The sequence below is a fragment of the Nomascus leucogenys genome, chromosome 18 (assembly GCF_006542625.1).
Source record: "Nomascus leucogenys isolate Asia chromosome 18, Asia_NLE_v1, whole genome shotgun sequence".
Taxonomy (NCBI): Eukaryota; Metazoa; Chordata; class Mammalia; order Primates; family Hylobatidae; genus Nomascus; species Nomascus leucogenys.
Window position 1 is genome coordinate 50,483,218 of NC_044398.1, and position 13,702 is coordinate 50,496,919.

A 13,702-nucleotide genomic window follows, 5' to 3' on the forward strand; every position below is an offset into this window, starting at 1 on the left:
CAAGTTTACCACAAGTATTTTTAAGTTGTCAATAGACCCATGCATTACATTATTAATCCCACACTGACTTTAGAAAGAATCAACCAATTTAGTCAATTTCTATGTAATTAAGTTTGTCATTCTGAATAACCGACATTTGGAAGTTTTCAAATGAGCACCTTTTTCTATAATTTTAATGAATTTCAATAAAATATAACATCAGCATTTTATTATTTTGAGTGAGTTCTATAGTTCATAGAACCAGGAGTATAAGCTGAGACTAAAATTCTATAAAATAAATAATCTAGTATAATCAATGTTTTCCTTTAGAGTCCTTGTAATAATCACTCTAACAGGATGAATATTTAGTACTTCACTGGGTATGGTCACTAGAATATCTCTTTTCAACTACTTTCAGGGTGATTCTTATTTGCTAAGAAAAGATTCGGAAGAAGACAGAAAAAGAAGCTTCACTTTATTTAGATAACTAGGCAGTAATTACTATCAGTTATTCTTTCCATTACTTCCTTAAATTTTCCAACAATTCTTGAAAAATAATCACCTAAATGCTTAAATAATATGTATACATATCCCTCTACACACACACACACACACACACACACACACACACACACACACACTCACTCCTGAGAACACGAAGGAAGAAATACAATTAAAAATACAGGTAGATATTTAAAGGTGAAAACAAATAACCAAAACTCCAAAGCTGCTTTTATAGACTTTAGGAAGACTCCTTGTCCAAAAGAGTACCAGAGGTCACCACTGTGCTCACATATTAGGAGTTCTTCAATATCTTGTGTCAGAAGAAAAATGTCAAGTTTCGTCATGTCAGTAATATTTTAGTGTGAATATGCTTTTCCAGATCTTTTCCCAAGAGTAAATGGTTTTCTCTTATTTTATTATAAAAGTAATGCATGTAAAATCAGTCAATGCAAAACATGTAAAGACAGCCCTATTTTTCCTTCCTCAATCCACTCCATAAAGGTGAAAATAATGGCAAATTTTATTAATTATTTCAATGCACTAAGTAGGCATGATGTAACTCATTTTATATACCTTTTCTTAGTTGTAACACAAACCTCATCTTATATTTAATATAAATCCAGCATCACCTATATACAAATGTGTATATATATAATTCAAAATACACATGATCACATCATACTGCTTTGCCACTTTTATTTTGCCTCTTTATAACATGTTTTGGAAGCCTTTCTATGTCAGTACAGACAGTCCCTGACTAACTATGGCTTGATTTACAATGTTTTGACTTTATGATGGTGTAACACCATTCTGTTTTTCACCCTCGGTACAGTATTCAATAAATGACAAGAGATATTTAACATCATATTAAAACATAGGCTTCATGTTATGATTTGCCCAACTGTAAGCTATAAGTGTTCCAGGCATATTTAAGGCAGGCTAAGCTCAGCTATGATGTTTGATAGGTTAAGTATATTAAATCCATTTTCAATTTCACAGTATTTTCAACTTATGATGAATTTATCGGGACATAACACCATCATAATTCATAAGTTGAGCGGCATCTGTATACATAAAGCTTTCTTATCTCCCTCCGGATAGCTACACAGCATTCTATTGTACAGATATACTTCAACCTATGATCCATTGATAATTTTTTTGCCTCTGTTAAGCACTAGCCAACAATGCCATAATTTTTCTTGTAAATATGTATAATTTTGGCCATTCCTTAAATATACTTATCAGATGAGTAGGGGTGAACTCTTGAGTAAAAGGGAAGACTTATGAAGTAGATACTGTTAAACTGCCTTTCGGAATGGTTTTATGTTTCCATAAATATTATCTGAGGTCTATTCAGTATATCAATATAATAAAGAAAAAAGTCACTTTAATATAGTAATGAGAAAATATGTGTCAAGATGGCAAAACAGCCACACTATGAGCAGCCACACTATAAGCAGAGTGAAGTCTGTGTGTGGGTAAGGGGAATGACTTCAAAAGGCTGTTTCACAGCTGACTATAAGCTTAAGTTTCCTGACTATAAGAGTTTCCTGATGGGCCCTTAACTCATAGCAAGAGGCAAATACACACACACACACACACACACACACACACACACACACACACGCACACACTTGGAGTGGAGATGCTTACTGGCAAATGATGCACAATGCTATTAACTTTCATTTTTACTTTCAGTACTTACTAGCAACCTACTTGTTAAAGTCATTTTAAGTTGGCATTTATATATGACAAGCTAAAATTAGAACATGGTAAGTATTTGCTGAGGATTAATCAATTCTATACTCCACTAAGATCTGGCTATCATGTAAGGTCTGGCTCACTGCAAGGCTCTCAAATATGCTTGACCAGTGAAACTGCATGCCTAGATAGCTGACATTCCTGCTGTTTCACAAAGGGAGGCTTCCGGACATCTCTGGTATCTTGAGTTGGCCATGGTTTTATGCTGGTGCCATTCTTACCTTTTAATGATGCAATATTGCAGCTTGGCATTATATTATCAATTTTGTTAGCCGTAGGTTCTCTGGTTGACCTTGGATTGCACATTTAACACATTTATATCTAGAGTATTTTGGGCTTGAAAACTTCCCCCAAATTAGGCTTTAAGACATATATGCATTCTGGTTCAAATGCTTGCTCGCATGGTTCATATTTTTTTACTGAGTTCTTTTTAACCAGAGATACTGGGTGTTCTATTCTGCCCGAGTCAACCATAGCTCAAAGCACTCTTAAAGACTGCCTATTACTTTCTGGGACTCTAGCAAAATTCCTTCCTCTCCCCTGTATAAGCTGCCATTGTAAGATAGAAGATTGTCATAAACCCAAAACACAGAGATTGTATATATTTTATAACTATCTTGTGAATTTTCCCAGAGCATGTTTGATATGTGTCATAAAATGGGAAAAATCTAAAAAATCAATGTATTTTATCTGCTGAGATGGAAAAAAAGACCAATAACTATTTTCCAAGATTTTTACTGTCTTTTGCTTCTGTCACTTAGCTGAGAGAAAAAAAAAACAGTGAAAACTGCTGATATTAATGACTGAAACTTAAATTAATAGTCAAGCTTACTTGTATTTCTGAATCTATCATTTTGTTTGTGGATCTACGCAGCTTATTTAAAAAATGGCCTACCACCAAAAGCATACAGAGTAATGCAGGCCCTTGATAAATTCTAGTAGTCAATGAGGGCTTCAGTTATCTAAATGTTCTGTCCAATGATCTCTATACCCCTGAACTGTTTAACCTGTGGCTGAAAATATAGTATAGTTTATCTGAAGATAACAATCATAGGTGATCATCACATCTTGATTCTGATTTTAATTAAAATATCAAGAAAGCAAGGGTAAAAAATACAGTAAACAGTTTTAAAAATCTTTAAACATGACTTAAGATAGATAATATGAATTTAAACTTCAATAGAAGATGGTAGTAACACTTTCAATGCATTCTTATTGTCATCAGAATGTAGTTAAAGACATGTTGACTTCTTGATGGTGGTAGTTGTTGGTATTATTTGCTAATATTTAATGCCAGACACAACAGTACCCACTGCATACAGTGGTTGTGAAGATATAATGATTTTTAAATGTACTGTGCTTAGATCAGTGTCTGGTACACAGTAAAGACTAGAGAAGTGTTTTCTGCTACTACTATTAGCTTGGTAAATCTTTACAGCAGCTCCTAAGAAGTAGGTATTATTATATATCCCTCTGACAGACAAAAAAAAATAGCATACCTAAGTAGCCTGTCTGAGGTTATGTAGCTACTAAGTAGAAGAGTGAAAGCCAGGTTGTCTAGATTCCACAGCCTACATACTTCATTATGTGCAAAGGCTCCTGACTGAAAATCGTTGCACTGATGAAAAATATTCTTAAACTTTTGAGTGTATACTTATTTTGGGGTACTGAAATTCCATACTTAACAATTTACCACTGCAGATATTTTCAAATGACTAAACAATTTTAACCATTAGAATCTCATAATATGTGAACAGTATATTGCAGCATAATATCATCCTTACAGTCAATAAATCTTTTTATTATTATACTTTAAGTTCTGGGGTACATCGCAGAACGTGCAGGTTACATAGGTATACACATGCCATGGTGATGTGCTGCTCCATCAACCCGTCACCTACATTAGGTATTTCTTCTAATGCTGTTCTCCCCTAGACCCCCACCCTGCCAAAAGGCCCTGGTGTGTGATGCTGTCCTTCCTATGTCCATGTGTTCTTATTGTTCAACTCCCACCTATGAGTGAGAACAAGCGGTGTTTGGTTTTCTGTTCTTGTGATAGTTTGCTGAGAATGATGGTTTCCAGCTTCATCCATATCCCTGCAAAGGAGAGGAACTCATCCTTTTTTAGGGCTGCATAGTATTTCATGGTGTATATGTGCCACATTTTCTTTATCCAGTCTATTACTGATGGACATCTGGGTTGGTTCCAACTCTTTGCTATTGTAAATAGTGCTGCAATAAACGTACATGTGCATGTGTCTTTATAACAGCATGATTTATAATCCTTTGGGTATATACCCAGTAATGGGATGGCTGGGTCAAACGGTATTTCTAGTTCTAGATCCTTGAGGAATTGCCACACTGTCTTCCACAATGGTTGAACTAATTTACACTCTCACCAACAGTGTAAAAGTGTTCCTATTTCTCCACATCCTCTCTAGCACCTGTTGTTTCCTGACTTTTTAATGACCACCATTCTAACTGGCGTGAGATGGTATCTCATTGTGGTTTTGATTTGCATTTCTCTAATGACCAGTGATGATGAGCGTTTTTTCATATGCCTGTTGGCTGCATAAATGTCTTCTTTTGAGAAGTGTCTGTTCATATCCTTTGCCCACTTTTTGATGGGGTTGTTTTTTTCTTGTAAATTTGTTTAAGTTCTTTGTAGATTCTGGATATTAGCCCTTTGTCAGATGGATAGATTGCAAAAATTTTCTCCCATTCTGTAGGTTGCCTATTCATTCTGATGATAGTTTCTTCTGCTGTGCAGAAGCTCTTTAGTTTAATTAGATCCCATTTGTCAATTTTGGCTTTTGTTGCCATTGCTTTTGGTGTTTTAGATGTGAAGTCTTTGACCACGCCTATGACCTGAATGGTATTGCCCAGGTTTTCTTCTAGGGTTTTCATGGTTTTAGGTCTTACGTTTCAGTCTTTGATCCATCTTGAGTTGATTTTTGTATAAAGTGTAAGGAAGGGGTCCAGTTTCAGTTTTCTGCATACGGCTAGCCAGTTTTCCCAACAACATTTATTAAACAGGGAATCTTTTCCCCATTTCTTGTTTATGTGAGGTTTGTCAAAGATCAGATGGTTGTAGATGTGTGGTGTCACTTCTGAGGACTCTGTTCTGTTCCATTGGTCTATATATCTATTTTGATACCAGTACCATGCTGTTTTGGTTACCGTAGCCGGGTAGTATTTGAAGTCAGGTAGTGTGATGCCTCCAGCTTTGTTCTTCTTGCCCAGGATTGTCTTGGCTATGTGGGCTCTTTTTTGGTTCCATATGATGTTTAAAGTAGTTTTTTCCAATTCTGTGAAGAAAGTCAGTGGTAGCTTGATGGGGATAGCATAGAATCTATAAATTACTTTGGGCAGTACGGCCATTTTCACGATATTGATTCTTCTTATCCATGAGCATGGAATGTTTTTCCATTTGTTGTGTCCTCTCTTATTTCCTTGAGAAGTGGTTTGTAGTTCTCCTTGAAGAGGTCCTTCACATCCCTTGTAAGTTGTATTCCTAGGTACTTTATTCTCTTAATAGTAATTGTGAATGGGAGTTCACTCCTGATTTGGCTCTCTGTCTGTTATTGGTGTATAGGAATGCTTGTGATTTTTGCACATTGATTTTGTATCCTGAGACTTTGCTGAAGTTGTTTAATAGCTTAAGGAGATTTTGGGCTGAGACAATGGGGTTTTCTAAATATACAATCACGTTATCTGCAAACAGAGACAATTTGACTTCCTCTCTTCCTATTTGAATACCCTTTATTTCTTTCTCCTGCCTGATTGCCCTGGCCAGAACTTCCAATACTATGTTGAATAGGAGTGGTGAGAGAGGGCATCCTTGTCTTGTGCTAGTTTTCAAAGGGAATGCTTGCAGTTTTTGCCCATTCAGTAAGATATTGGCTGTGGGTTTGTCATAAATAGCTTTTATTATTTTGAGATATGTTCCATCAATACCTAGAGCTCGTGGAGAGTTTTTAGCATGAAGGGGTGTTGAATTTTATCAAAGGCTTTTTCTGCATCTATTGAGATAATAATGTGGTTTTTGTGATTGGTTCTGTTTATACAATGGATTACGTTTATTGATTTGCGTATGTTGAACTAGCCTTGCATCCCAGGTATGAAGCTGATTTGATCGTGGTGGATAAGCTTTTTGATGTCCTGCTGGATAAGCTTTTTGATGTCCTGCTGGATTTGGTTTGCCAGTATTTTATTGAGGATTTTCACATCGATGTTCATCAGGGATATTGGCCTGAAATTTTCTTTTTTTGTTGTGTCTCTGCCAGGTTTTGGTATCAGGATGATGCTGGCCTCATAAAATGAGTTAGGGAGGATTCCCTCTTTTTCTATTGTTTGGAATAGTTTCAGAAGGAATGATACTAGCTCCTCTTTGTACCTCTGGTAGAATTCGGCTGTGAATCCGTCTGGTCCTGGACATTTTTTTTTATTGGGAGGCTATTAATTACTGCTTCAATTTCAGAACTTGTTATTGGTCTATTCAGGGATTCGACTTCTTCTGAGTTTAGACTTGGGAGGGTGTATGTGTCCAGGAATTTATCCATTTCTTCTAGATTTTCTAGTTTATTTGCAAGGTCAAGAAATCTTTACAAGAACTTTCACATATTATTTTTAGCACATGATCACATGCAGCACTGTATCAACTATAGTAATTAAAGTCTCATGTAAATATCTGTTTCTTAAGTAATGTACAATCATAAAGAAAGCATTAGATAACTTGTATGAGTATGGTTCCAAAACAAACCAATACATTCTCAATTTTTTATTCATTGGTATGAAAGCAAGATCACCTAAATGCTTCATAAAGAATCTCACTATCATCATTTACTCTGACTTGGAATAGCAGGATAGGCCCATGTAGAGGAAGAAACTTAGGGAAGTGGGGAAGGAGGATGGAAAAGATTAACTTTGAGGTCTTCACTTCTTATCCGATGATAACTGTGGCATGTATTGATTAAAGCCACAGGCGAAGGCCACATTTTTACCTATTTTTGGTTGTGCAAAGGCTTTTCTTTCCAGTGGACACTCTTATTATGTTATGCCTTTAATATGTGCTTAACTATATCCCATTCATTGCCACCATGCCCCTAAGCATGCACTCATTCACATGTTAGAAAAGAAAGAGAAAATCTTTCTTAGAAAAGAAGACTAATCCTTAAAAACTAACAGACTACTTTTAGCAAGCTGGTTCCACATATATCAGATTAGCATATTGTCATAATTTAAGAAAGACCTAGAAAAATACATACACTTTGAGTTGGTTCTACAGAGCCAACAGACTGTACTCATATTAAGTATTAGAATATTTTACACGTTAGCACAATGCTGAGAACACCACAGATTTAGGCATGAATGCTGAGTGATGCAAAGATACGGTGGAGACACTGACCAAGTGTTTCCATCCATTATTCTTTAACATCGATTGGGACTACAATAACATCACACACACACACACACACACACACACACACACACACACACACACACACACATTTTATCCTGAATACAGTCACTGGCATACTGCCTTCTACATAGTAGGTATAGAATTATTTGCTGAATTGAATATGGGACCACACTTTTTTCTTTTCTCAGTGAAGAAACAAGTCAATATACTTAAGTGTTAGCAATAATTCAGGAAAATAAAAACAAAACTGCAGTCATAACCAGACCAGGCAAACAGGCACACAAAATGGAAAGGAGAGGTCATGTGATAATTCATAGGATCAGAGAAAACTTCTGCATATAATATTACTCCAGGAAAGAGCAGCTTAAGTTGTCTATAAATACTAAGCATGTACTGTAAATTTTAGTTAATCTGGCTTTTGACCGAACTGATAATGTTAGCTTACTGTCTCTATATATTTTACTGTATAATGAAGGATATAATGTAATATACAAATGTAAATTTATATAATAATGTACAATGTGTATATTATCTAATTTTAAGTACTCGAAAAACAGGTATTGTAATGGTTTTAGAGTACCCCAAATACCATGAACATGTTAGATTTTAGTAATTCTAATGATTCAGTAAATTTTGGGTGAAATTTTTAAATCCTTCTCTAGGTAAAATCTTCATAAACTCTTTTTATATTTTCAAAATATCTTTTAAAACATAACTCCAATAAAAGTCAATTATTCTAAATTTTACCCCTGCAAAAGGGTTGGTGGTTTTTAATATCTTCAGATACACGCTATTAATTGAATGAAAACTGATAGGCAAAGGCAGGGAAAGGGTTGCCATTGCTCACAGAATCCTAGTTCTTATTTTCTCCTGTCTCTCATTACATGAAAGTTACTAAGGATTTGTAGGATTTCTTTGTTACTCTCTCAGTTCTTGTTCTGGCCTTTCTCTCTTCCTCCACAGATCCTGTATCTATCTGCCCCCAACAAGAGCCATCCTCCCAAATTACCTTCCCCTTTTCTTGCCTTATCTAAACTGCTATCCACTCAATAAGCTAATTTCAGCCAGTGTTCGTACAACTCACAGATAGATGAAACAGTGAAAAAGCAAAGTCCTCAGGAGATTAAATTAAATTCAGTCCCCAAAAAGATGATTCCTTTTTGTGTTGAGGAAAGTATTTGGATTAAAATAATTCACACTAAATTACCTATAACTAATATTTCCTTCATAAGTAAAGTCCGCATTTATGAAAGGATGCTTTTCAATTCATAGAAACTGTTACTTATGGAAGATAGGTAGTATGACAAAATCTAAGAAAAGTGTGAAGACAAAATCAAAAATACAAATGCGGAAAGTACTTAGTCAAAAAACAGAGAAGCCATGTAATTGATATATCATTCCAAAAGCCCAAACTTTAAAGAGTCAAGAAAACAGATAAATCACCAGCCTACTTAATCCTAAAGAAAAAAATTAAGCGGCAGGAATGTTCAATATTAAAATGCAAATGGAGTTAACTGCAACTATAAAGAAATTTAGGAAACTTACTTTTAAAATATTTTGTCCAAACCTAAGCAAATAAATTTGAAAACCTAGATGAAAACCCTTTCTAGGAAAATGTAAATAATTATCACTATATTATAGAACTTGGAAAATTATTTAAGAGACATAGACAGACACATAATAGAATAAATTTAGGAAGATACTAGTTAACCACCTAAAACTGCCAGGTGTTTTCACAGGTAAATTTCTTCAGATCTTTAAAGGACTGATAATTTTGCAACTTTTTAGAGAGAGAGGAAAATGAAAAGTCTAAATTCTAGGAAGTCAACATAATAATAATTAAAATCTGAGAAAGGATACACATGCATGTGCACACACACACAGGCACATGCGCACACACACACACACACACACACACGCTCAGTCCTAAATAAAATATGCAATGGTCCTAAATAAAATATTAAATTAAAAGAATGAAACAAACATTACTTAACATTAGAAAATATATGAGCTTTTACTATATTAACATAAAGGACAAACGACATCTATAGATACAGAAAGGCATTTGAAAAAAATTCACCATTCCCTTGCTGATACTTTTGCATGAAAAGAAAACTGAAGTTAGTATCATAATAAATGATTATGAATGAGAGGCATTTGTAAGATAAAGATGCTTAGTTTCATCATTAGTTAACAATGTTTCAAAAGAATAAACCAATTTTTAAAAAGAATAAAAGAGAAAGTATAAATATTAGAAAGGAGAAGCAAAATTATTTGCAGAGTAACATTTATAGAAAATTCAGGAAAAATCAAGTAAAAAACTACTAGCAGTAAGAACATTTGGCAAATGGTTAATCACAAATTTAAAAGAAAAAAAATCAATATCTTTCCAACAGAAAGAAATCAACAGCTTTCCAATATATCAACAATAACCAGCTAGCTAAAAACAAGAAAGAGGAAAAAATTCTATTACTAGCAACACAAATGAAACACATGAAGGAAAAAGCTTAAAATAAAACATGGAGGACCTACATGAAGAAAACTAGCATTCTATGTAAAAGTCATCAAATATTTGAATAAATGGAAAGCTATATCTTGGTTTTGAATAGAATGATTTTGTATCATAAATATGTCAATTCTACCTAAAATTTTCTATAAATTCAATGCAGTTTTGATCCAAATGCTACACATGGTATCTTGGATTCTAAATCTAAATGACTTAGATCAATACGTCTACAGTTTATATAGAGAAGTAGGAGCATGGTCTCTGGAACCTAACTGCCTGGCTCAAATCACAGCTTCACTGCTTACTAGCCTTGTCACCTTGGGCACGTTATATATTCTTCTAATGTCTCGGTTTCCTCATTGCCAAGATTGAAATAATAATAGTATATCCCTGACATGGTTGTCACAATGATGAAAATAGGTATATATGCAAAACACCTAGTAATACTGCACATATATTCTTGATACGTACTGTTGGTATTATTATCTGAGAAAATAAACACATTAAAACATTCATGAAAATTCAGAAAAATAATAGTAATGGTGGTGGTAGGAGAACATGAACTAGATATACTAGAGAGTAAACTTTATCTTGAAGCTACAGAAATGGAAATAGATTTGTACTATTACAGGGATGGGCAATCAATGGACTTGAACATAATACAAAATAGACCCTAAACAAATAGGAGTCTTGCAAATTAGTGGGGGGAAAGATGCATTATTTAATAAAAATCATTTGGAAAAAAATTAGATCCCCACCCCATGACTTTCACCAAAATGAAACCCACACGAATCAAAGACTTTAACTTAGAAAAAAAAACTGAAACCATAGAAGTATTAGAAGAAAATATAGGCAAATCCTTTTACAAACCTGGAATAAGAAGGCCGTTATAAGCATGACATGATACCCATAACTATACACAGAAAAAAATCAAGTCAAAAGACAAACGACAAATTGTGAAAAATATGTGCAACACATATGACTAAAGGCGGACATCTTTATTATACAGAGAATTCTTAAACACTCATAAGATGAACCACCCAGTAAGAATATGCACAAGCAATTCACACACACAAAAATGAATGCCCAATAAACATGTAAAAAGATGCTCAACCTCAGTAACAGAAGAAATATCCATTTTAATCCTATATTTTTATAATCACTTCTCACATAAACTCTCAACTTTCTTGCTCTCTCTGGCTTCAAAATCTCTATTCTGGCTAACTTCTTACCTTGATTAAACTCCAGCACTCCTAATTCAATATCTCAGTCTCTCTATACTTCAAAGCTTTTTGGAAAAGTTGCCTACATGTGTCTCTAATCTGTTTCTTCCTATTTTATCTTAAATTACTCCAATGACAACACTCCACCAACATTGTTCTTGTCATGACTGTGAGCACTGCTAAATGCAACGACAATTATCAGTCCTCATTTGACTTGATCTTTTAGCAGCATTCGACATAATTCATTACTCTCTCCTTTTCAAAACAATCTCTTCTCTTGACTCTATCAGTTTTCCTCTTAACTCACCAACTGCTTCTTTTTCATTTCTTTCCTCCACTTCCTCAATCTGTCTCATGGCTCTAAGTACCATTTGTTGACTCCCAGTTTTATATCCCAGGTGACTTCTCCTATGAATCCCAGACTTACATAGCAAATTGTCTACTTGATATCTCCACTTTGATTTCTTTTTTTTTTTATTATTATTATACTTTAAGTTCTAGGGTACATGTGCACAACGTGCAACTTTGTTACATATGTATACATGTGCCATGTTGGTATGCTGCACCCATTAACCCATCATTTACATTAGGTATATCTCCTAACGCTATCCCTCCCCGCTTCCCCCACACCACGACAGGCCCCGGTATGTGATGTTCCCCACCCTGTGTCCAAGTGTTCTCATTGTTCAGTTCCCACCTATGAGTGAGAACATGCGGTGTTTGTTTTTTTTGTCCTTGCGACAGTTTGCTGAGAATGATGGTTTCCAACTTCATCCATGTCCCTACAAAGGACGTGAACTCATCATTTTTTGTGGCTGCATAGTATTCCATGGTGTATATGTGCCACACTTTCTTAATCCAGTCTATCACTGATGGACATTTGGGTTGGTTCCAAGTCTTTGCTATTGTGAATAGTGCCACAGTAAACATATGTGTGCATGTGTCTTTATAGCAGCATGATTCATAATCCTTTGGGTATATACCCAGTAATGGGATGGCTGGGTCAAATGGTATTTCTAGTTCTAGATCCTTGAGGAATCACCACACTGTCTTCCACAATGGTTGAACTAGTTTACAGTCCCACCAACAGTGTAAAAGTGTTCCTATTTCTCCAAATCCTCTCTAGCACCTGTTGTTTCCTGACTTTTTAAATGACTGCCATTCTAACTGGTGTGAGATGGTATCTCATTGTGGTTTTGATTTGCATTTCTCTGATGGCCAGTGATGATGAGCATTTTTTCATGTGTTTTTTGGCTTCATAAATGTCTTTTGAGAAGTGTCTGTTCATGTCTTTTGCCCACTTTTTGATGGGGTTGTTTTTTTCTTGTAAATTTGAGTTCTTTGTTAGCCCTTTGTCGGATCAGTAGATTGCAAAAATTTTTTCCCATTTTGTAGGTTGCCTGTTCACTCTGATGGTAGTTTCTTTTGCTGTGCAGAAGCTCTTTAGTTTAATTAGATCCCATTTGTCAATTTTGGCTTTTGTTGCCATGGCTTTTGGTGTTTTAGATATGAAGTCCTTGCCCATGCCTATGTCCTGAATGGTACTACGTTTTCTTCTAGGGTTTTTATGGTTTTAGGTCTAACATTTAGGTCTTTAATCCATCTTGAATTAATTTTTGTATAAGGTGGAAGGAAGGGATCCAGTTTCAGCTTTCTACATATGGCTAGCCAGTTTTCCCAGCACCATTTATTAAATAGGGAATCCTTTCCCCATTTCTTGTTTTTCTCAGGTTTGTCAAAGATCAGATAGTTGTAGATGTGTGGCATTATTTCTGAGGGCTCTGTTCTGTTCCATCGATCTATGTCTCTGTTGTGGTACCAGTACCATGCTGTTTTGGTTACTGTAGCCTTGTAGTATAGTTTGAAGTCAGGTAGCATGATGCTTCCAGCTTTGTTCTTTTGGCTTAGGATTGTCTTGGCAATGTGGGCTCTTTTTTGGTTCCATATGAACTTTAAATTAGTTTTTTCCAATTCTGTGAAGAAAGTCATGGGTAGCTTGATGGGGATGGCATTGAATCTATAAATTACCTTGGGCAGTATGGCCATTTTCATGATATTGATTCTTCCTATCCATGAGCATGGAATGTTCTTCCATTTGTTTGTATCCTCTTTTATTTTGCTGAGCAGTGGTTTGTAGTTCTCCTGTAAAAGGTCCTTCACATCCCTTGTAAGTTGGATTCCTAGGTATTTTATTCTCTTTGAAGCAACTGTGAATGGGAGTTCACTCATGATTTAGCTCTCTGTCTGTTATTGGTGTATAAGAATGCTTGTGATTTTGCACATAGATTTTGTATCCTGAGACTTTGC

At 35.1% G+C, this 13,702-nt stretch overlaps 1 protein-coding gene across 18 annotated transcripts in view; it reads right to left on the bottom strand.

Annotated features, from left to right (window-relative positions):
* Positions 1–13,702, bottom strand: part of ZEB1 (zinc finger E-box binding homeobox 1) — a 216,698-nt gene that overhangs the window by 82,163 nt on the left and 120,833 nt on the right. The gene's annotated exons all lie outside the window — the stretch shown is intronic.